At 41.2% G+C, this 26,393-nt stretch overlaps 1 protein-coding gene across 1 annotated transcript in view; it reads right to left on the minus strand.

The window, feature by feature from the left end:
- Positions 1 to 26,393, minus strand: part of mypn (myopalladin) — a 254,646-nt gene that overhangs the window by 214,216 nt on the left and 14,037 nt on the right. The window lies entirely within an intron of this gene.

A 26,393-nucleotide genomic window follows, 5' to 3' on the forward strand; every position in this document is an offset into this window, starting at 1 on the left:
CCTATCCACTCACTCCTCATAACTTAAAGTTGTCCTGGGCAACTTGCTGGTGAATCTTCTCTGTACCCTCTCCAATATTCCAATACAATCAATATTCCCTAGGGCCCTCCAGCATTTCTCATGTAAGACTATAAAACACAGGAGCATAATTAGGCTATTCAGTCCATCATTCCTCAGAAACTGATTGGGAAACTGAGCCTACTGGGCTTGAACACCTCCCTCTGCAACTGGATACTAGACTTCCTGACTGGGAGACCTCAGTCAGTCCGGATTGGAAGCAGCATCGCCAACATTATCACACTGAGCATGGGGGCTCCCCAGGGCTGCGTGCTCTGTCCATTGCTGTTCACTCTGCTGACCCGTGACTGTGCTGCAACACACAGCTCGAACCACATCATCAAGTTTGCTGATAACACGACCGTGGTGGGTCTCATCAGTAAGAACGACGAGTCAGCAAACAGAGAGGAGGTGCAGCAGCTAACGGACTGGTGCAGAGCCAACAACCTGTCTCTGAATGTGAACAAAAGAAATGGTTGTTGACTTCAGGAGGCCACTCTCCGCTGAACATCGACAGCTCCTCGGTAGAGATCATTAAGAGAACCAAATTTCTTGGTGTTCACCTGGCAGAGAATTTCACCTGGTCCCTCAACACCAGCTCCATAACAAAGAAATCCAAGTAGCATCCCTACTTTCTGCGAAGGCTGAGGAAAGTCCATCTCCCACCCCCATCCTCATTGCATTCTACAGATGTTGTATTGAGAGCATCCTGAGCAGCTGCATCACTGCCTGGTTCGGAAATTGCACCATCTCGGATCGCAAGACCCTGCAGCGGATAGTGAGGTCAGCTGAGAAGATCATCGGGGTCTCTCTTCCCACCATCACGGACATTTACACTACACGCTGCGTCCACAAAGCAAACAGCATTATGAAGGACCCCACGCACCCCTCATACAAACTCTTCTCCTTCCTGCCATCTTGGAAAAGGCACCAAAGCATTTGGGCTCTCACAACCAGACTATATAACAGTTTCTTCCCCCAGGCCATCAGACTCCTCAATACCCACAGCCTGGACTGACACCAATTTACTGCCCTCTACTGTGCCTATCGTCTTGTTTATTATTTATTGTAATGCCTGCACTGTTTTGTGCACTTTATGCAGTCCTGGGTAGGTCTGTGGTCCAGTGTAGTTTTTTCTGTGTTGTTTTTACATAGTTCGGTGTAGTTTTTGTAGCACCTTGGTCCTGAAAAACACTGTCTCATTTTTACTGTGTACTGTACCAGCAGTCATGGTCGAAATGACAATAAAAAGTGACTTGACGTGACTTGACAAGTCTGCTGCACCATTACATCATAGCTGATTTATTATCCCTCTCAACCCCATTAGTCATAAAGACACAGAAAACTATAGCACAGAAATCAGTCCTTCAGCCCATCTAGTCTGTGCTGAACCATTTAAACTGCCTAGTCCTATCGACCTGCACCCACACCATAGCCCTCCATACCCCACACATACATGTACCTATCCAAACTTCTCTTAAACATTGAAATCAAAACCACATCTACCACTTGCTCTGGTAGCTTATTCTGCACTCATACCACCCTCTGTGTGAAGAAGTTTCCCCTCATGGTCCCCTTTCACTCTTAACCCATCACTTCTAGTTTTAGTTTCACCCAACCTCAGTGGAAAAGCACTGCTTTCATTTACCCTATCTATGCCCTTCATAATTTTGTATGCCTCTATCAAATCTCCATCCAATCTGCCAAATTCTAGGGAATACAGTTCAAGCCTGTTCAATCTTTCCTTCCAACCCAGGTCCTCCTATCCCAGCAACATTCTTTAATTTTTCTCTGTACTCTTTCAATCTTATATACCTATTTATTGTACTAGGTGATCAAAATTACATACAATATTCCAAATTAGGCCTTATTCAACATCAACATAACATCTCAACTGAGATGTTAACATCTTAACTACTCAATACACTGATTTATGAAGACCAACGTGCCAAAAGCTTTCTTTACAACCTTATCTATCACCACTTTCAATAAATTATGGACCTGTATACCCAGATCCCTCTTTTCTACTGCACTCCTCAGTGCCCTACCCTAGAAAAGATTAGTATGCCTAATGTGTAAGACATACCCTGGTTGGTCCTCCCAAAATGAAACACCTCACATTTGTCTGCATTAAATTCCATCTGCCATTTTTCGGCCCATTTTCCAATAGGTCCAGATCCTGCTGCAAACTTTGATCATCTTCCTTGCGATACTCTATACCGCCAATTTTAATGTCATCCGGAAATTTGCCCAGTTAACCACAATATGACCATTGATCTAGATGACAAACAATGGTGCTGCACCATCCCTGTGGCACTCCACTAGTCACAGGTCTCCAGTCCGAGAGGCAACCATCTACTGCCACTCTCTGGCTTCTTCCACAAAGCCAATGTCTAATCTAATTTACTAACTCATCTAGAATGCCAAAGCAATTTTTGACTAACCTCCTATGCAAAACCTTATCAAAAGCCTTGCTGAAGTCCATTTAGCTACCATTCACTGCCTTACTTTCATTAACTCTTCTGGTGACTTCCTCAAAAAACTCTAAAAAAAAATTGGTTGGGTATGACTTACCATGCTGACTATCCCTAATCAGGTCCTGTTTATCCAAATACTGATATATTCAATAACTTTCCCAATACTGTTGTCAATCTCACTGGCCTATAATTTCCTGGATTATACTTAGAACCCTTCTTAAACAGTGAAACAACACTAGCTATCCTCCAATCCTCAGTACCTCATCTGTTGGTAAAGATGATTTAAATATCTCTACTAGGACCTCTGCAATTTCTACACTTGCCTCCCACAAGAACACCCTATCAGGTTCTGGGGATTTTCCCACCCTAATTTGCCTCAAGGCACCAAATACTTCCTTTTCTGTAATCTGTATATGGTCCATGACATCACTGCTGCTTCGTTTTATGTCTATAAATTCTGTGTCTATGTCCTGAGTAAATACAAATAATCCATTTAAGATTTCCTCCATTTCTTTCGGCTCCACACATGGATTACCATTCTGATCTTTCAGAGGACCATTTTGGCCCTTGCAATCCTTTTACTCTTAACATATCTGTAGAAGCCTTTAGGGTTCTCCTCCACCTTGTCTGCTAGGCAACCTCAAGCCTTCTTTTAGCCCCCATGATTTCTTTCTTAAGTGGTTTCTTGCATTTCTTATACTCTTTTGTTCTTACCTGTCAATACCTGCTATGCACCTCCCTCTGTTTCTTAACCAGAGCGTCATTATTTCTTGATAGCTAAAATTCCCTAAACCTGTTGTGTTTGGTTTTTATTCTGAAAGGCACATACAAGCTTTGTGCTCTCAAAATTTCACTTTTGAAGGCCTCCCACTTACATCTTTGCCAGAGAACAGCCTGTCCCAATCCATATTTGCCAGATCCTTTCTGATACCATCAAAATTAGCCTTTATCTAATTTAAAATCTCAACCCAAGGAGCAGACCTATCCTTTTCCATAATTACCTTGAAACTAATGGCGTTATGATCATGAGATGCAAGGTGCTCCCCTACACAAAGTTTTGTCACTTGCCCTGTCTTATTCCCCAGTAGGAGATCAAGTATTGTATACTCTTTCATTGGGACATATATCTACTGATTACGGAATCTCTCCTGAACACATTTGATAAGCTCTGTCCCATCCAGTGCTTTTACAGTATGGGAGTCCCAGTCAATTTATGGAAAGTTAAATCACCTACTATAACACCCTTATGTTTCTTGCAACAGTCTGCGATCTCTCTGCAAATTTGCTCTATAAATCCCACGGACTGTTGAGTAGTCTACAATATAGCCCCATTAATGTGCTTATACATTTCTTATTCCTCACTTCCACCCATAAAGCTCCACTAGGATTCTCCAGTCGGTCCTAACTGAGCACTACCATGATATTTTCTCTAAATAGTAACACCATCCCTTCCCCTTCAAACCCTCCTATTCTATCACGTCTAAAACATCAAAACCCTGGAATATTGAGCTGCCAGTCCTACCCCTCCTCAACCAAGTCTCAATGGTGGCTACAATATTATAATTCTGTGTGTTGATCCATGCCCTGAGCTCATCTACCTTTCCTTCAATACCTTGCATTAAAATATACATAACTCAGAACATTAGCCCCATCATGGTCAACCTCTTGATTCCTGACATTGTCTGAGATTTTTACAGCTGTCTCCACAACCACTCCACCATCTGTTCTGACATTCTTTCCCATTCCCCATCCCCCTGTAGCTCTAGTTTAATCACACTCCACCCCCCCACCCCCACCATGTAATACCAGCAAACCTTCCTGTTAGATTATTAATCTCCTTCCAGTTTAGGTGCAAGAAGATGGCGGCACGACGCAGCTTGCAGCGGCCACTCCAGAGCTGATTATCTGTTATTTGTGAAGTGGGGTGCCGTGCGCAATCATAATCGATTGAAAACTGACGTGGGAGCACGGAGGAACATCTGGAAATCTCCAGGAAGACCTTCTTCGTTGCTGCTGCTGCTGTGAGGTCCGGAACTCTGCTGGGAAGAACAGGCCCCCAGCCCTCGGGGTCGCGTTGCCAATGGCCATTGGCGGGGCCGTCTTAATACGCTCGGCAGAGGATGGTGCTCGGAGAAGCTGTGCCAGAGGGGATGGTTGGAGGCTCGGAGGTTCGACGGACTCGGAGTCCGCTGAGGTCAGGTCGCTTTCGTTGTGTGCTGCATCTGTGAGGCTGAGTCGGGCGGCGCCGAGGAAGTCCATAGCGGGGGTATTCCCTTCTGCCGCCGGCATGGGATGGTGAGTCTGTCGGGACCCTGAGGACTTGTGGAAACTGTGTGGTGATTATTTTTTGAACTTATAGTCCTTTAACATCTTTGGACTATTTTTACTGTGCCCATGGTCTGTTTTTTTTTTTATCAATTATGCTATTGTTTGCACTGTTGTATCCATATGTTGTAACTATGTGGTTTTGTGCAGGTCTTGTAGCTTTAGTTTTTGGTCTTGTTTTGTCTGGTGGATTTGGAGTTCCTTTCCGGGGAACACGCTAAGACGGTAGCACAATATTAATACGCAGCAACCTCTCCAGACTCTGGACTGGGGATTGCCAAACGTTATGTAGATTTTCTGGTGTAGTCTGTTTTGTCATATGCTTTTGTGATATCATTCTGGAGGAACATTGTCTCATTTTTTAACTGCATTGCATTTGTGGTTTCTAAATGACAATAAACTGAATCTGAATCTGAATAATTCAAGAATCTGAAGCCCTCCCTCCTACACCAACTCTTTAGCCACACGTTAAACTGGTATGATCTTCCTATATATGGCCCCACTAGCACATAGCACAGTTAGCAACCCTGAGATCACAACCCTGGAGGTCCTGTCCTTTAACTTAGCACCCAACTCCCTGAACTCACTTACTCACTTTGCAAAACCTTGTTCCTCTTCCTACCTATGTGGACCATGACTTCTGGCTACTCATCCTTCGACTTAAGATTGCTGAGGACTCAGTCTGAGATGTCCGAGACCCTGGCAGCCGGGAGGCAACATACCATCCAGGAAACTCATTCTCATCCACAGAACATCCTTTCTGTTCCTTTAAATAATGAATCCCCTATCACCGCAGCTCACCTTTTCTCCCTGCTTCCCTTCTGAGCTACAGAGTCTGACTCGGTGCCAGAGATCTGACCACTGTGGCTTTCCTTTGCTAGGTCATTCCCACCCACCACCAATCCCCAACAGCATCCAAAGTTGTCTACCTGCAATGAGTGGGGTGGCCACAAGGGTACTCTGCACTGGCTGATTAATCCCTTTCACCCTCCTGTCAACCAGTTTCCTGTGTCATGCACCTTGGGTGTAACTACCTCTCTATTTGTCCTGTCTAACACCCATTCAGCCTCCTGAATTATCCAGGTCCAGCTGCAAATCCTTAACGCTGAGTGTTAGAAGGTGCAGCTGGATGCATTTTTTGCAGGTGAAGTCATCAGAGACACTGGAGATCTCCCTGCATTCCTAGATCCCACAAGAGAAGCACTGAAATATCCTTTCTGGCATCTCTACCATTCTAACTGTGCAACTATAAAGAAAGAAAGAAACAATAAATAAACTAAAAAAAATCTACCTACAGCTTCTTGTCTCCTCTCACTCAAGCCTCTCCTTGCTGAAACCTCAAAGAGCTAAAGCCTCAAAACCCCACTCAAACACTGTCCACACAAAGGGAGCTTTGCTTGCCCCACCTTATTTTTGTTTGTCCTTGCTAATGAACCCTGATTTCTGATTGGCCACTGTTGAAATGCCGTAACTCCTGTGAAGCACTGCTTTTTAATGTACACTCACTGACCAGTATGAGTAGGTCGCCTGCCCGTTTCCTGTAATTTTTGACATTCTGACTAATCAAGAACCCATCATCCTCTGCTTTACATTTACTGAATTAGTTAGTCTCCACAGCCATCCATGGTAATAAATTCCACAGATTCAACACACTCTGGCTCAAGAAATTCCTCCTCATCTCTGCTCTAAATGGACATCCCTTCATTCTAAGGCTGTGCACTCCAGTCCTAGACCCAACCATGATATGAAACATCATCCTCTCCGCATCCATGCTATCTGGGCCTTTTAATATTCAATAGGTTTCAATGAGATCTCCCCTCATTTTTCTAAACTCCAGCAAACACAGACCCCACCCTTTTCAGTATTCCCAAAGCACATCAGTTCACAATGATAAGCTTCCATATGCCCTTGTTCTACCAACTGATCAGAACAATCTTGTAATCTCCTATCAACATCACCATTTTTTTGACATCTGCAAACCTACTAATTGCACTTCCCACATTCATTTCCAAGTCATTTATGTACATAAGACCAGAAGACCATTAGACAGAGGAGCAGAATTAGGCCATTTGGGCCATCGAGTCTGCTCCACCATTCAACACCATTCAATCATGGCTGATTTTTTTCCCCTCCTCAACATCACTCCCCAGCCTTCTCCCAGTAACTTTTGATCCCATGTCTAATCAAGAATCTATCAAGTTCTGCCTTAAATACAACCAACAATCTGATCTCTACAGCTGCCTCTGGTAATAAATTCACCATCCTCTGGCTAAACAAATTTCTCTGCATCTTTGTTTTAGGTGGACTCCCCTCTATCCTAAGGCTATGCCTTCTTGTTCGAGGCTCCCCCACCATGGAAAACAGCCTTTCCATATCTACTCTGTCTAAGCTTTTCATCATTCAAAAGACTTCAATGAGAACCACCCCCCTGTCCTTCTAAATTCCAGCTAGTACAGATCCAGAGCTATCAAACATTCCTTGTATGATAACCCTTTCATTCCCAGAATCATACTTGTGAACTCCTCTGAACCCTCTCCAATGCCGGCACATCTCTTCTAAGATGAGGAACCCAGAACTATTCACAATACTCAAGGTGAAGCCTCACCAGTGCCTTATAAAGTCTCAGCATCACATCCCTGCTCTTGTATTCTAGATCTCTTGAAATGAATGCTAACATTGCATTTACCTTTCTCACTGCCTCAACCTGCAAGTTAGCCTTTAGGGTGTTCTGCACAAGGACTCCCAAGACCCTTTGCAACTCAGAATTTTGGATTTTCTCCCCATTTAGAAAATAGTCTTCACATTTATTTCTACTACCAAAGTGCATGACCATGTAGTTTTCAACATTGTATTTAATTTACCACTCTCTTGCCCATTCTCCGAATCTAAGTCCTTCTGCTGCCTGCCTGTTTCCTCAATGCTACCTGCCCCTCCACCAATCTTTGTATCATCTGCAAACTTGACAATAAAGACATCTATTCCATCATCTAAATCATTGATATACAGCATAAAAAGAAGCAGTCCCAACACCGACCCCTGCAGACCACTAGTCACTGGCAGCCAACCAAAAAAGGATCCTTTTATTCCCACTCGCTGCCTCCTACCAATCAGCCAATGACCTAACCATGCCAATAACTTCCTGTAACCTTGGGCAATTAACTTGGTAAGCAGCCTTATGTGTGGCACCTTGTCAAAGGCCTTCTGTAAGTCCAAATACACAATACCCACTGCATCCCCTTTATCTATCCTACATGTAATCTCCTCAAAGAATTCTGACAGATTCGCCAGGCAAGATTTTCTCTTAAGGAGACCATGATGACTTTGTCCTATCTTGTCCTGTGTCATCAAGTACTCTATAATCTCATCCTTTACAATTGACTCCAACATCTTCCCAACCACTGAGGTCAGGCTAACTGGTCTATAATTTCCTTTCTGCTGCCTTCCTCCTTTCTTAAATAGTGGAGTGACATTTGCAATTTTCCAGTCCTCTGGCACCATGCCAGAGTCCAATAATTTTTGAAAGATCATTACTAATACCTGCACAATAATATATAGTGAGGGTGACAGCAATCATTTCCCAAGCTAATTTGGGATCCAATTTTCCCAAATCTCCATGTATCACATGCATTCAATCCTTATGGACATGTTTACAATGTGGCACTTTGTCAAAGGCCTTACTGAAGTCCACATTGGTTACAACAATCACATTGCCTTCATCAATATATAGTGAATTCAGGTTAATTGGGCCACTGGTTAATCACAGCAGCTGCTTATTTGGGGCAACTCTTAAAGAACAAAAACTAATTGAGAAAACAGCCAGGATTCCCTTTGTCTGTTTGAGACCTAATGGCGTTTTAGCTGTTGTTTACATTCAACCGTTTGCTAATGCGAATGCAGCATGCGACACTATTCTTTCAACCATTGCTAGAATACAAACTCAATATCCCAGTGCTTTTGTGGCTGTTACTGGGGATTTTAATCATGCTTCTCTCGAGGCAACATACCAATTGTTTACAAATATGTCAGCTGCCCCACACTGGACCTTCTGTATGCGAATGTAAAGGACCCACTTGGCAAATCTGACCACAGCCTGATGCTGCTAACACCCAGGTACATGCCCCTTGCCCAGTAGCAGCCTGCATCAACAAAGATTGTGAGAAGGTGAACTCAGGATGTTAATGAGGCACTGCAGGAAATATTTTTGAGAGAATGAACTGGGGTGTGTTATGTGCGCCACACAGGGAGGACATTAACAAAATGACTGTATGAAAGACTGTAACAAATACTGTGAGTGATGCACCATCAATAACTCACTCTGAGACGTAAGAAGCGAGATATCGGCTTTTATTGACTGGAAGAATGAACAACACTACATCCTGGAGAAGGAGGCCGGGCTCAGGCCTCAATCGCCTTTATACAGGGGTCTGTGGGAGGAGCCACAGGAGCAGTCCAGACAGGTATATGTAGTTCACCACAGTGAGAATACCATCTTGCTAGCCAGGACTGTACACTGCTTCCCCAACAACAAACCCTGGATCACCAGGGACCTGAAAGAATTTTTGAATATGAGGAAGAAAGCCTTCAGGTCTGGAGATAGACAAGTACTGAGGTGAGTACAGAGTTAACTGAGGGTAAAGCTGAGGGAGTACAAAGAAGCCTACAAGAGGAAGCTGGAGTACAAGCTCCAGCAGAATAGTATAAAGGGTGTGTGGTCGGGCATGAAGCAGATCACTGGCTTCAAGGTTAAGGAAAGGAAGATCAAGGGCTACCTGGATAAGGCTAACAAATTGAATTTGTTTTTCAACATGTTCAGTGTGGGACCTCGTGCTGTCGCCTTCCCCATTTGCCCAAACCACACACCCTCCCTGCCCCTGAAGCCTTCTCCATCCACCTCTCCCTCTCCTCTGGTGAGTGCTTGTGTTCCAAAACCACCCCCCAACTTCGGAATATCCTGTCTTCATGCAGATGACCACCCTCCCCTGCCTGACTATGACTGCAGGTCAGGTTAAGAGACAGCTGGAGAAACTGCATCAAGGCAAGGCTGCTGGACCAGACGGTATCAGCCCCAAGGTATTGAAGTGCCTGTGCGAGCCAGCTGTCTGGTATTTTGCAGCACTTTTACAATCCGAGTCTGAATCAGGAAAAGATACTGGGGCAATGGAAGACTTCCTGCTCGGTTCCTGTACACAAGAAGAGAATTCCATCTGAACTTAATGACTACAGACCAATTGCCCTCATATCTCACATGATGAAGGTACTGGAGAAGCTGGTCCTGACCACAATTGAGATCTTCATTGCCTACCAACCTCATGCGGGAATGGATGATGCCATCATCTACATGTTGCAGAGAGCTCACTCCCACCTGAATGATGCTGGTGGCATTGTGAGAATCACATTTTTTGATTTCTCTATTGTTTTCAATACAATCCAGCCACCTCTTCTGAGTGAGAAGCTACAAAGGATGGGCAAAGACAAATCTACTATCTCCTGGATTTCTGTCTACCTGACAGACAGAACCTAGTTTGTAAAGCTGGGTAGTTCTCTGTCTGAGATGGTGGTGAGTGGCACTGGAGCACCACAAGAGACCGTCCTGTCTCCGTTTCTGTTCACACTGTACCCCTCAGACTTTCAGTACAAATCTGAACCTTGTCACTAGCAGAAGTTCTCTGATGACTCTGTGGTGTTTGGGTGTATCAGAGGTGGGCAGAAGTTGGAGTACAGAGGACTGGAGGATAAGTTTGTGAAATGGTGTGGGAGGAATCCCCTCCTTCTTAATGTGGCCAAAACCAGGGAGATGCTGATTGATTTTAGGAGGAAAAGGACTGTGATGAGTCCTGTATAAATTCTGGGAGAAGTTGCAGTGGTGGAGGAGTACAAATACTTGGGTGCTCACCTGGAGAACAGACTTGACTGGAAAACCAACACCAAGGCTGTTTACAAGAAGGGGATGACCAGATTCTATTTTCTAAGGAAGCTGAGATCCTTCAATGTGTGCAGCAGGATATTGAAAATCTTTTACCAGTCTGTTGTAGCAAGTGCAGTCTTCTTTGCGGCCTTATGTGGTAGGAGTAGCATCGGTGTTGGTGCTGCAAACAGACTAAATAAATTTATCAGAAAGGCTAGGTCTGTCCTTGGCTACAGCTTGGACACTTTTGAGTTAGTGGTGGAGAGGAGGTCACTAAACAAATTGTTAACATGGACAATCAGGCACATCCTCTCCATGACCTACTGAATAAGCAGTGGAGCACCCTTTCCAACAGGCTCAGTCAGCTCTGATGTCACAAGGATCGTTACAAAAAAGATTTCCTATCACATGCAATAAGCATGTACAACAGTTCATCTCTGTGCAACAAGAGAACACAAATCATAGTACAATAGTCTCTGTTTTATTATTTCATACATTATTATTGCACAGTATTACACATTGTAAAATTATTGTGTATATTATTATTCTGTACTTCATTATTAGTTAACATTTTTATTGTATTAATTAATTATTATTATTATTGTTAAGTGTATTTTTAAATGTTGCCCTGTAACAAAGTAATTCCCACTAGGGATTAATAAAGTACTTATTATTAATTGGGACAGGAACCTGTTGCTGAGCAGTTTCTAAAGAGCATCAGATATGTGCACTTGAGTGGCCATTAAACACTACACCATGCTTAGAGTGAACTGTTTTTAATTAGTGTCAGTTGCATGTGCTTGTGTTTAATAAGCAGTGATTTTTATCACTGATTGTTGGTGAGAAATAACCAGGAAGGCAATTCAGAACTGGTTTTAAGCCGTCAGGCTTGATGATGTCAGAAATGGCTGGGAGTGAAAATGAAATGATTTCACAATTTCAACAAGTTAGGAACTTCAAAGAATTTGAAAGTACTGACAATCATCTTGAATGTTACAATTACAAGGAAGATTTGAAGATGCAATCAATAGCATTGTATGAAGGCAGTCCATTTCGGAAAGATGATGGTACGACGGGTCGCAGAAGCTTCTATGGAGTCAACAAAACATGCTATTACTCTACTTAAATGTAAGTCTAATGATCGCAAGTTCCTGCTATACATTAAGAACTTTAAATACTGCAGATTTATACCTTCAGTGAGTTGCTTGCTGGCGGAGATAAGGAAAGAGTTGTGCAATGTCATGGTCACTTTGTTTAGTGATCGCAAAACCCCTTTGGACATTGTTGATCTGGTATGCCACAAGTTTTTCTGGTTTACTGAATGAGAGCAGTGGTGGATGGCAGGGTTAGCTCCCTGGCCTTGGTCGTAGTGAGGACCAGGCCTGACTACAGTGTCACCTGTTCGCAGCCACCAGAGTGAGGAGTTGAAGCTGTTGTGCTTCACCAAAAGCATTGTGGTGCTGCATCCAGAATGGAGCTGGCGCTGCCCTCTCAGGATTTCACTCGGCAGAAGACAAGCTTTGTAGTGGTAAATTGCAAGCTTTTTTTTAAATGGCACTCAGTGGACCTGGGCTTCAAGCTGCGAAGTTGCTTGCTTTCCAGCCGTTGCAGTGTTACCTAGTGGGTGTCGAGACGGGTTGTCAGATAATATCAGTGGACTGGGGATCTGGACTAAATACATGCATATTCTGCGTTATTGTATTTTAATGACATTTTATATGGGTTGGTTGACTTGTATGTGCGAGAACTGGGCATCAAATCATTGTGCTGCAGGGAAGAGAGTGTCAGGACTCTTTTATTGCATGAATGTATTCTTGTGTGTGGCCACTGGTAATGTGTTTTAACACCATAACCCCCGTAGTAACTCTTTCTCGTTTAACTGTATTCATGTATGGTTGAATGACAATTAAACTTGAATTGAATTGAATTATCTCTACTAGGTGCCTCACTAGCTTTGCTTGATTACAATCAATCAAAAGAACATGGCAACATACACTGGATGAATTCCTCCATTGATAAGTATTAAGAACAAGTAAACAGTTTTATGGCACTGGAGTGGTATCGATAGTGTTCTAAGTTGTTCTAAATTTCATTTATAGCTGCTTAATTGGACCAAAAAGTACTGATCCCGATGTGTCCCAATTAACCAGAATCCACTGTATTTTGTTGTTTCTTAAAAATGTCAATCAAATCGCCCTGATAAATCAATGTCAAATAGTTTTTTATTAATGTTTGCTCTTTCAAGTGCAGATTGGTTCTGTCTTTCTGAAAGTTTTCCAATAATTTCTCCGCTACTGATGTTTTACTCATAGGCCTGTAATTATCAAGCTTAGCTTTGGTACAGTTCTTGAATAAATGTAGGATATTTGCTGCCCATCAGTTATTTGGTAGCTCTACTGTGGCCAGAGAAAATTTGGAAATTTCTGCAAGTTCCTACAATTTCTTCCTATGCCTGTTATTGCAGCCTGCACTACATCTCATCAGGATTTGGTGATTTAACCACATTTAAGCACACCAAGACAGCTACTGTGTCTTCCTTTTGATGATAATGTGTTCTAGAATTCTACCATAACACTCCATGGATTCTCCAGCATGTCCTTCCACTAACTGCATACAGATGAGAAATATCCATTTAAGATTTTACCTAAGCTCTTTAGTTCCATGTCAGATTGGTCCCTGACATATCTCATTTTTCCAGTTACCTCTTGCACTTAATATTCTTATAGAGTGCTTTGGGATTTTCCTGAGGTTTACTGCCAGTGTTCAATGTTCAAATAAACTTATGTGACTAGTTTACAGGCCTTCTTCAACTTATGAACATCTGATTTATGTACAGCCCATATATACTAGCAAGTATTTGGGAGACCAGTGGCACAGATTGTAAGGCTGCTGCCTGGAATGAACCCCTGCTATCATGTGGTGATGACCTGCATTGACATAAGAAACATAAGAAATACAGTAAAAGCTAAACACATCATAAACACTAAATTTACAAAAATTTAAAATTAAGATTAATTTTGTCATGAGAAGTTTATTCCAAAATTGATTCAATCAGTAACACCTAACTCCTAGATCAAAGTACTGTTAATTCCAGCATAATATGTAGATTCATTGGTTGCTTCAGATTGTTTGCTATTGATGGAGCGTTATGTTTTGGATGGATGTTAATAGGATAATAGGCAGAGATTCATGGGAAGATAACTCATAGGACAGAAAAATGACTTCAACAAAGAAAATTGCCAAGTCAAGATCTGTGTCACAGATACAGAAGAGAGAAAACAATAGAAGTGTTGATCATAAGAACACAAGAACTAGAAGCAGGAGTGCACCATCCAACTATTCATGCCTGATCCACCATTCAAATATTCAATATAATCTCTTCCTTCAGTAGTGTTTTCATGACCTTTCCAGGCAAGAGCAGGACAGGGAGAGAGAAAAGCTAAACAGCATTTAATTCATTGCCCGAAGCCTGAAGAATTCAGGGCATGGATAGGTCCATGAAATTGTGGTATTATAGCTATTAGAGAAACATGGTTGAGGGATGGTCAGGACTGTCAGCTCAGTGTTTTGGGTTACCAATGGTACAGGCATGTATGAAGTAGAATAAGAGAGGAGGGGAAGATGTGATTTTGCTTTGAAAGAGTGCTGTGCCAGTACTTAGAGAGGATGTCTATGTACTGAGAGATGAACATCTAGTGAAGCTATATGGGTAAAATGTAGAAATAAAAAGGAAGTATTCACTTTGATGGAATTGTCCTATATAGGCTCCCTGAAAGCCAGCAGGAATAAGAAGGATATTAATAAGGTTGAAAGAGTGCAGAGAAGGTTTACAAGGATGTTGCCGGGACTTGAGAAACTGAGTTACAGAGAAAGGTTGAATAGGTTAGAATTTTATTCCCTGGAGCATAGAAGAATGAGGGGAGATTTGATAGAGGTATATAAAATTATGTTGAGTATAGATAGAGTGAATGCAAGCAGGCTTTTTCCACTGAGGTTAGGGGAGAAAAAAACCAGAGGACATGGGTGAAGGGGGAAGGGGGAAAAGTTTAAAGGGAACATTAGGAGGGGCTTCTTCACACAGAGAGTGGTGGGAGTGTGGAATGAGCTGCCAGATGAAGAGGTAAATGCGGGCTCACTTTTACCATTTAAGAAAAACTTGGACAGGTACATGGATGAGAGGGGTATGGAGGGATATGGGCCAGGTTCAGGTCAGTGGGACTAGGCAGAAAAATGGTTCAGCACAGCCAAGAAAAGCCAAAAGGCCTGTTTCTGTGCTGTAATGTTCTATGGTTCTATAAATGTAGGAATAATAGGGTTATAATAATAGAATATTTTAATTGCCCTAATATTGACGGGGACTGCCTTAGTATCAAGGGGAAAAAATTTACTAAGTATGTCTATAGGAAAGTTTTCTCAAGCAATATATAGGTGTACCCACTACAGAAGAAATACAACTGACCTCCTCTTAGAAATGAGGCTGAGCAAGTGGCATACTGTATATGTCAGTGGGATAACACTTTGGAACTGGTGACCATAATTCTGTTATTTTTAAGTAGTTCTGGAAAAATAAAGTCAATACTAAAGTCCTAAATTGGGGCAAGGCTAACTTACTTGGCAATAGACAAAAACTTGCAAAGGTTGATTGGGAGAGACCAGTAGCAGGTAAATAAACATCTGACTCGAGGGAGGTTTTTAAATGTGATAATCAGAGAGTTCGGGGCCAAAATGTTTAGAGTGCAGATCAAGGCTGGTTGGATTAGAGACCCCTGATTTATGAGGGATATTGAGGATATGACCAAGAAAAATAAGCAGTATGTCAGGTACAGACAGTTGGGATCAATTGAATTCCTTTGAGGAGGGAGAAAATCTTTGGTAGATACAGCAGATTAGAGGTCTTTCACCTGTGGTGTGTCAGGGATCAGAGATAGGTCCTCTGCTGTTTGTACTATTAACATTTTGAATAAGAAAGTGTGTTTATAAATGACAACACAATTATTGCTGTGGTGTACTATGATAAAGGATGTGATTAAACTAGAGAAGGTGAAAGAAAAATAGATAAGGATGTTGCTGGGACTGGAATGCTTAATATACAGAGGGAGGCTGGATAGGCTGATAGTTTTCCTTGAAGTGAAAGAGGCTAACGGGTGATCTTATAGATGTTTATAAAATCATGAGGGGCATAGATAAGGTGGATGTTTACCATCTTTTTTCTAGCATAGAGGAGTCTAAAACTAGTGAGCATATATTTAAGGTGAGAGGGTAAAGATCTATTTATCTGTCTACCTTTTGTATTTGCACAGTTTGTTGTCTGACCTGCTTAGTATTGCCAGCATTTTCTATTTTTGAGGCAGGTTTCCAGCATCTGCAGTTTACTTTAAAAATTTCTAATCCTATCTGCTAATTCCTTATAATCATGTTCCAACTCTTTCTAATTCAGATATGGTGCTGGAATACTTGCAAACTGCCAATATTTCACTTGAAAGCAGATGGTCTGTGGACAAAATACTAGAAAAAAGTTCTATGGGATAGTTAAAATGGTCAGTTTGAAAAATACAAGTTAATAAACACAATCAGCATAGATTTGTTAAGGCAGGGTTATGTTCACTAACTTAGCTTAATTTTTTGAGAGGTTACAAACATTGGTATAGTTAATATATTCTACATGAACTTTAGGCTTTAACCAAAACAATAAAAGATCAAGGAATTCTTGGAAAAGTGGTAGATTAGAAGAAAAAAAATAGCTGAGTGAACAGAAACAACGAGAAGACATCATCTGTTGTTTTACTGACTGAATAAGAATCAGGTTTGAGATCAATGACATATGTTGCACAATTTGTAGTTCTGTGGCAGCAGTACAGTGAAATGCATAAAATATTATAAATTACAACAAGAAATATATAAAATTAAATAAGTAGTGAAAAACAAGAGGGGAAAAATAGATACATGGGTTCATTGTCCATTCAGAAATCTGATGACTGAGAGACTATTCAGCAAATTTCAAAGCTTAGAACTTTTGTATTATGAATTAATGATTTAGACAATAAAGGAGCCACAATTTGGAAGTTTAGATTAATCATAATTTGGTTATGTGACTGAAAGTGAGCAAAAAAGTTACATACTGCAGGAAAATATCACTGATTAATTAATCAGGTGAGGAAAAAGACGTCATGTAGTATATAGTACGAAAAAAGGCTTACCCATTGTTTATTTCTTAATTCTTACCCATTGGCCAGAAGAGGGTAAAAGAGAAGGGCTAGAAGGTCAGAATTGGACAACCAAGTTCTATTCCAAAGCAAGATTAATTTTTATGGTGGCAACTCAAGTAGTAGAAGAAGATCCTACTAAAAGCAGATGATGTCATACTTAGCAAACTAAAGATGTACCTTGATGACATACTCAGAACTAAGAATTAATCTTAAATTCTCAAAAGTAGAAACCCATGTCATAAGCCACCTGGTGGTGAATACTGTATATGGCAAAACTGACCAGAAGAGGCCCAGTTAAGTTTGATAGTTTGGATGATTTAAGGCACTTGTAGGACCATATTAGGCCTCCTTGTGTAGCTTTTGGCCTAGAAACATAGAAAACCTACTGCACAATACAGGCCCTTCGGCCCACAAAGCTGTGCCAAACATCTCCTTACCTTAGAGCAACACACACAAAATGCTGGTGGAACACAGCAGGCCAGGTAGCATCTATAAGGAGAAGCACTGTCGATGTTTCTGGCCGAGACGCTTCATCAGGACCCTTCATCATATCCTCAATATCCCTCATAAATCAGGGGTCTCTACTCCTGCCAGCCTTGACCTGCACTCTAAACATTTTGGCCCCGAACACCCTGATTGTCACATTTAAAAACCTCCCTCGAGTCAGATGTTTCTTTACCTGCTACTGGTCTCTCCCAATCAACCTTTGCAAGTTTTTGTCTAAAACCATCTAAGTTAGCCTTGCCCCAATTTGGGACTTTAGTATTGACTTTATTTTTCCAGAACTACTTAAAAATAACAGAATTATGGTCACCAGTTCCAAAGTGTTATCCCACTGACATATACAGTATGCCACTTGCTCAGCCTCATTTCTCAGAGGAGGTCAGTTGTATTTCTTCTGTAGTGGGTCCACCTATATATTGCTTGAGAAAACTTTCCTATAGACATACTTAGTAAATTTTTCCCCTTGATACTAAGGCAGTCCCAGTCAATATTAGGGAAATTAAAATATTCTATTATTATAACCCTATTATTCCTACATTTATAGAACCATAGAACATTACAGCACAGAAACAGGCCTTTTGGCTTTTCTTGGCTGTGCCGAACCATTTTTCTGCCTCGTCCCACTGACCTGCGCCAGGCCCATATCCCTCCATACACCTCTCATCCATGTACCTGTCCAAGTTTTTCTTAAATGGTAAAAGTGAGCCCGCATTTACCACTTCATCTGGCAGCTCATTCCACACTCCCACCACTCTCTGTGTGAAGAAGCCCCCCCCCCAATGTTCCCTTTAAACTTTTCCCCCCTTCCCCCCCCATGTCCTCTGTTTTTTTTTCCTAACCTCAGTGGAAAAAGCCTGCTTGCATTCACTCTATCTATACTCATCATAATTTTATATACCTCTATCAAATCTCCCCTCATTCTTCTACGCTCCAGGGAATAAAGTTCTAACCTATTCAATCTTTCTCTGTAACTCAATTTCTCAAGTCCCAGCAACATCCTTGTAAACCTTCTCTGCACTCTTTCAACCTTATTAATATCCTTCCTGTAATTCGGTGACCAAAACTGCACACAGTTCAGTACTGTTCTTACATATTTGCTCTTCTTATTCCTGCTGGCTTTCAGGGAGCCTATATAGGACAGTTCCATCATAGTGAATACTTCCTTTTATTTCTAAGTTTTACCCATATAGCTTCACTAGATGTTCATCTCTCAGTACGTAGACATCCTCTCTAAGGGTCCTGACAAAGGGTCTCGGCCCGAAATGTCGACAGTGCTTCTCCTTATAGATGCTGCCTGGCCTGCAGTGTTCCACCAGCATTTTGTGTGTGTTGCTTGAATTTCCAGCATCTGCAGATTTCCTCATGTTTCCTTACCTTAGAACTACCTAAGCTTACCCATAGCCCTCTATTTTTCTAAGCTCCATGTATCCATCCAGGAGTCTCTTAAAAGACCCTATCGTTTCCGCCTCCACCGCCGCCACCAGCAGCCCATTCCACGCACTCACCACTCTCCATGTGAAAAACTTATCCCTGACATCTCCTCTGTGCCTCTGTACCTGACATCTCCTCTGTACCTGTACCAATGTTTTTAGCATGCTTAATCCTTTCCTGCATATGAACATGTGATACAGAAGCACATAAAGGTCATGTGAGCATGCTCTACCATTCAATAAGATCACAACTGATCAGATCTTGGCATCAGCTTCACCTTCCTGCCTGTACATAATCTGTGAAGTCCAAAATCAGTTCTGAATAAATTCAACGATTCAGCCTCTAGAGAGGACAATTCCAAAACTTCTCAACCTAAAAGAAACTCCTTCTCATCACAATTTTTTTTTTGGATGATCCCTTATTCTCACTGTCCCCAGTTCTAGATTTTCCCATAAAAAGAAACAAATGTCAGAATATAGCCAAGTCAAGTCTCCCTCTCCCTTCTCTGACAATAACTTCAAACAACTTATCCCCCACCTCCCCGACCTCTTCAGCAGAGCCATATGCTTTCCCTGCATCAGCTCCTTAAGCATTTTCCATTGTTACTCAATTGGAGTATTTTAGTAATTTAGTGATAAATGTGAATGTGCAGGAAGCAGCTATGTATCACTCTTTTCAGATTTCTTTCTTTGGCAAAGAAATTTTATCATAAGCTAACTTCAGTATTTTAGCAGCTTCAAGTATGTGTCATAAAATTGAGCAATATTGTGACTATTTTAATTCTAAATTCAAGAGATTCTCCAGATGCTGGACATTGTAAGCAACACTAGAATAAACTGTTGAGATTTTTAGGCCAAGACCTTTCAATGTCGCTGGAAGGGAAGGAAGGAGGAGCCAGAATAAGGAGGTGCAGGGAGGGGAAAGTATACAAGCTGACAGGTGATAGGTGAGACCACATCGCTCTGTCTGCCACAAAAGGGGGGATCTCCCAGTAGTTTCCCATTTTAATTTAACTCCCCATTCCCATTCTGACTAACAAGTGTGTCCATGGCCTCTTCGACAGCCAAGATGATGCCAGCCTCAAGTAGGGGGAGCAGCACCATATATTCCTTCTAAGTAGCCTTCAACCCGATGGAATAAACACTGATTTTTCCAACTTCTGGTAATTTCTCTCCCCTCCCTACTTCTCTGTTTTTCCATTCCCCATTCTGGTTACCTTCTCAGCCCTTCTCTTCTCCTCACCTGCCCAACACCTCCCTCTGGTTCCCCACCTCCTTCCTTTTATCCCATGACCCGCTGTCCTCTTCTATTAGATTCTGTCTTCTTCAGTCCTTTACTCCTTCCACCTATCCCCTCCCAGCTTCTTACTTCTTCCTCACTTACACATCTTCCTCCTCACTTGGTCTCAGCTACTACCTGCCAGCTTGTACTCCCTTCTGTCCCTTCACCCCTTATTCTGGCTTCTGCTCCCTTCCTTTACAATCATGATTAAGGATCTCAGCTGGAAATGTCAACTGTTTAATCCACTCTATAGATGCTGACTGACTTGCTCAGTTTCTCCAGCATTTTGTGTGTGTTGACTATTTTAATCTCCATCTGTTTCTTTTAAAATGTCCTAAAATGCTCAAATTAAACTTGTTAAAATCCATCATTATTGAGTTACCTTCAGATATTTGAGTTAGTCTGTTTATGTTGACCTGGTTTCCCACTAAGAATGGAATACGGCTGTCAAATCCAAACTGGCGTTCTTATCCAAACACCATTTGTCTTAAAATGCTTTTGAGTAACTCTGGAAAATTATACAGCTAATCAATTAAGTTCAGTTAAAATGGTCATGAGAAATTACATTAAAATTTCATGATTTTTTTTTGAGAAATTGGCTTTTTCAAGCAATGGTTACTGAAAGCAAATTCATGTGTATGCAAATGGAGTCACTTACAAGCCAATTTAAATATGAGGGTAGGTTTAAGCTTTTTCAACAACATTCATTGTTAGTTTTACTGATAATTCTTGTGAAACAACCAATCAAGTTGCACAGCAAGGAAATATAGGTTCCGAGACAGATCGTCGTCATCTCTGTGAAACACTATAAAGAGTTCAAATAATCAAATCAAAATAGAAAACATGAAAGAGCTTTCAATAAAACTCAAATCAAAATGAAACCATGAATTCATAAACAAACAGATATGGAAAGGGTCAACTTCATAGCAGAAACAAAGACAGGAAAGATACCCATACCTGGATATGACACAGCAGGTTAAATCAGGTGAGCACTGCAAATATTAACTAAATAATTTTTGTCTTCTCTACTGGGAGCTAGAGGAAAAACAAGTCAGAAGCTTTCCTGCATCTCCAATAAACTAGTTTCATGAAATCACAGAAAAGTTGGTTAATTCTTTTATTAAATGTTCTCTTTTTATCTTAAAGGACAAGAAGACAAGCTGCACATCTACTACCAGAGTTTGAACTAAATGATTTTCAAAGCTGACACAAGAGCAGTGAGTTGAAACCCTACACCTAATTTTCACTCCATATGGGAAATCATTTGGGTCTTCAGCCTGAGAATAAGTCAGATCAAATGCTCAACATTTGCACAGCACAGATCCCAGAGGGCCAACATGGTAGTGTAACAAGTAAAGACCATGATGGTCAGCAAAATAAAGTGCTATGTTGAAAATCTATGTCTTGAATATTAAAATCAAAGAAAACAAAGAACCTTAGTGTGCTAATATTATGAAAGGCATACATTTAAAGTGCTGTGCAAAAGACTTAGGCACATATAGCTAGGGTGCCTAAGACTTTTGCACATGATTGTATTTACCAATGTGGAGCAGAGAGTGAGCTTGTAAATCTGGCAGGAGCAAAAGATGTTGGGAATGGCGATGGTGGAGCATCACAGCAGCATATCTAATCATATTCCAATCCATTGGCTAAATATGAAATCAAAACCACTTTTAGTTATTTTTTAAATACTTTCTAGAATATGAATGTCACTGCCATTCTGGTATTTATTACTAGGGTGACCACATAAACAGAATGAAAATGTGAGACATATTATGTACATATAATAGGTTAGTCAATTTTATGGCTGGGTCTTCTTTTGGCAGTCATCTAGTGAGAGAGGCCTAATAATATCCCTTATCTCTAGTGAGTACTTATTTTTGTAATAAAATCTTTTCTCCTCAAACTCTCCTGGCAATTAGATTCAAAGATGTGAGAATCTGAACTCCTGTTGAACCACAGAACAAAGGATCCTATAAATTATTTGTATTGATATTCACCAAGGAAAAGGACATGGAGGAAAGTGAGATCAGTGCAAGGTATGCTAATATTATAGGTCATGTTGGTGTCAAGGAGGAGGTATTGGATCTCTTGAAAAACATTAAGGTAGATAGATCCCCAAGGCCTAATGTAATCTATGCTGTGTTCTAGAGTCATGCAGTAATACATCAATGGAAACAGGGCCTTTGGCCCATCTCACCCATGCTGACCAACTAAGGTAGTGCCAATTTCTCACATTTGGCCCCATTCTCTCTGAACCTTTCCTATCCATATACCTATCCAAATGTTTTTAATTAAATGTTTTGATTGTACCTGTCTCAACCACTGCTGCTGGCAGTTTGTTCCATATACACACCACCTTTCATGTGATGAAATTGTCCCTCTGGTCCCTTTAAACTCTTTCCCTCTCACTTTAAACCTATGATGTATAGTCTTTGGTTCCTTCTCCCAGGAAAAAAGGTGTATAAAATCATTCATGATCGTATACAACTCTATAAAGCCACCCTTTAGTTTCCCACACTTCAAGTCCTAACCTGCTCATTCTCTCACTATTACTCAGGTGCTCAAATCCTGGCATTATCTGAACCGAATGCCATTTGTCATTCCTTGACCTACTTACCTAGCTGATCAAAATCTCCACATAAGTTTTGTTAATCTTCTTTGTTGTCTGAAATGCTACCTATTTTAGTGTCATTAACAAACTTACTGACCATGCCTTGTACATTTTCATTCAAATCATTTATATAAATAATGAACAATGAGCTCAGCATTGATTCCTGTACGCACACCACAATTCAGAGGCCTCTAATCAGATAAACAACTTTCAAATGTTACCCTCTGCTTCCTACCACTGAGCCAATTATGGATCTACATAGCCTATCTCTCTGGATCCTACGCAACCTAACTTTCTAGACTACCCTTCCATGGGAGAACTTGTCAAAGGCTGTATCCACCACCCTGTCTCCAGCAATCTTTCTGGTTACCTGAAAAAAAAATTTAATGGTTTAGTTAGGCACAATTTCACACACACAAAGATATTCTATCCCTATCACTAATCAGTCCTTGACTATCCAAATTCTGGTAGATTCATTCCTCAAAATCAAGACTCTCTAGTAACATAACCAACACTGATGTCAAACTCACAGGTTTGTATTCATTCACTTATCTTTGCTCTCTTTCTTAAATAACAATACATTAGCTGCCCTCAAGTCCTCTGGAACATCATCTGTGTCTAAAAATGATGCAAGGACCTCAGCATTTTTTCCTACAGTGTCCAGGGTTGCACTTGGTTAAGTGCTTGGTATTTATCCACCTTAATGTGTGATAAGGCCAGCAATACCACTTCTTTGGAAATCTGTAACTTCTATTAAATTCCCCACAGCAAAAAATTATGAAAAATATTCATTAAAGATTCTCAACCATATCATGTAGTTTTTATTGTGACTACAAGACCCTGTTGGATATTGTGATATAGAGCACTGCAAGTTCAGTTCACTGGTTCATCAGAGAGACCGATGGTGAGGCGGCTGCATTGCTTTGGTTGTGGTGAGGACTTGGCCAAGGCCGCGGGGTCACCTTCTGCAGCCGACCAGCAGTGTGAGAGAGCCCCTGTGGAATCTGTTTTGGGTTGGGGGCTAGCCCCTCCTATTGGTGCTGCCCTCCAGTGTATCCTCAGTGGAAGAACAAGCTGGACCAGGTTAACTTACCATCAATTCTACAGTCCTTGGTCCAGAGGAAAGGTGTTCAATTTGGCTATATGCATATAGGGTTGAACGATAATTAAACTTGAACTTGAACTGCAGCTCTACACATACCCATGCTGATCTCTGCCTAGCTATCCTTTTACACTTAATATATCAGTAGGTTATTGAGAGAAACAAGAGAAGAAATTTCTGAATCATCTCTAGCCACAGCTGAGATCCCAGAGGACTGGGGGGCAATAGGGAGTATGCAATAAACTGCAGGGCAGTGAGCTTTACCACAATGGTAGGGAAGCTATTGGAAAAGATTTGTATAGATTGGATCAGATTAGATCAACCAGATCAGATTATTTTATTATAAACACTAGAAATTCTGGAGGAACTCAGCCAGTCAAGTAGCATCTATGGAAATGAATAAACAGTCAGTGCTTTGAACTGAGAACCTTTCTTTAGGGCTTCTTCAGGATTAATTTATTGTTATATACATTGTGACCAATGAAGTTTCTTGCTCACGGGGTGAAGTTCACAGAGCTAACAGTACACACAGTAATCATAAATACAACAATAAATACAGCGACAAGCAGAAAATATAGCATGGTGCAAAGTATGGTAGTGCAAAAAGAAATGCTAAAATGGCAATAGCAGAGGAGGTAGAATTAAGGGTTCAAAACATCACCACCTGGAATGGAAGAAGAAGAAGAATGCCCTTAACTCCTGGTGGAGTCATTGCGGTGCTGTCATGAAAAGCTTTTTGCTCCAATCTTATTGGTGATTGCTCATCATGTGGCATTTCTGTAGCATTCTCCAGTATTTTTTTTTACAAGGTCGAGTTACTAGCTCGACGCTCAATCCAGCACGGATGGAAAGTGTGCAAGGGAGCCGGCTGGATTCAAACTCGGGACCATTTGCTCCAGAGTCCAGTGCTGATGCCACTACGCCATCAGCCAACCAACCTGGAAGGGGTTATGAAAAAATTAATTGATTCATAAGTCTCATAGGTGTGGAGAAGTAGCTGTTCTTGACTCTGCTTGTTCAGGCTTTCAAGCTTCTGTATCTTTTCCTAGAATAGAAAGACAATGGCCAGAATAGCAGACATACTTGACGATACTGTTAGCCTCCTGAAGCTATGCACTATGATGATGTAATGTATAGAAGGTACCTTTGTAATAATGAGTCTTTGTTGGAATGGCCATTGTTTACCACTCTCTGTAGATTCCATCAGTCCAAAAGGACTGATGCATCTCAGCAATACTAGGCTGAGATGCAGACTTTCAGAATCTTTCCACAAGATATCTGCAGAGGTTGAAGAAAATGTTCATGGAAAGAGTCTTTAATAATCACCACATCAATATGAACGGACCTGGAGAGGTTGCTGCTGATATGGATACCTAGGAACTAGAGGCTATTGAACATTTATAAGATAGCTTCATTGACAAGAAAATGTTGTGTTCACTCCCAGTCGTCTTCCCACTTCCCGAGGTCAGGCAGTCAGCTTGTTCATCTCAGTGACGTTAAGGGCTTATTTGTTGTTCTGACACAAAGTTCATGATCTATTTTTCATCATCATTGTTGATCTGACCTATAACAGTGACGTTATTGGTGAACTTAAGATTGAGTTGGCATTGCGTTTGGCCAAACAGTCATGGGTAAATGGGGAATAGAGGAGGCGATCAAACAAACAACTATGGGGAGCACCAGTGTTGAGGGTCAGAGTGGATGATATGTTATGACCAATTCTAACCAACTGAGGTCTGCTGGTCAGGGAGTTTAGAAGTCAATTATAAATTGGGAGAGCAAGGTCAAGGTCAATGATTTTGTCAATGAACTTATTATTATAGGGTTTTAGGTCTGAGCTGTAATCAATGAATAATATTCTGACATATATCATTGTTGAATTGATCCACAGCCAAATTTAGTGCAAGGAAGGTGTCCTCCATAAACTTATTTTTCTTGTTTGCAAATTGCAGGGGGATCTAATTGGCATAGGATGTTGGCTCTGATGTGGGCCATTACCAATCTCTCAAAGCACTTCATTATGGCTGATAATAGAGCACTAGTTGGTAATCACTAAGACAGGATGCTTTACTTTCCTTGTGATTGAAATAGGTTAGGCTTCCTTGAAGTAGATGTGACTATTGAGATCAGAATATGAAGATATCAGTGGCCAGTTGATTGAGCATGATTCTAGAACTCACCCCGGGACTCTGTCAAGGACAGCCATTTCCTGAAAGGTAACCCTTGTAAAAGCAGTTCTGACTTCTACCATTGAGATGTAACAGACAGAGCCAGGAGAGCTGCATGAAAGTGCCTTGATGAAGCTTTCTCTGCCTGCTCAAAACAACTATAGAAGGCATTGAGCTCATCGAACAGAGATTGTCCCCAATTTCGGTTTATAGCCCTGACTGAACTGACCTTTTTGAATTGAATTCACTCCCATTTGAAAGAAAGTTGGGCTTGTTAGTGATAGTCAGCATGGCTTTGTCCAGAGTAGCTTATATCTGATGAA

This window comes from Hemitrygon akajei, chromosome 23 (genome assembly GCF_048418815.1).
Source record: "Hemitrygon akajei chromosome 23, sHemAka1.3, whole genome shotgun sequence".
NCBI classification, from domain to species: Eukaryota; Metazoa; Chordata; class Chondrichthyes; order Myliobatiformes; family Dasyatidae; genus Hemitrygon; species Hemitrygon akajei.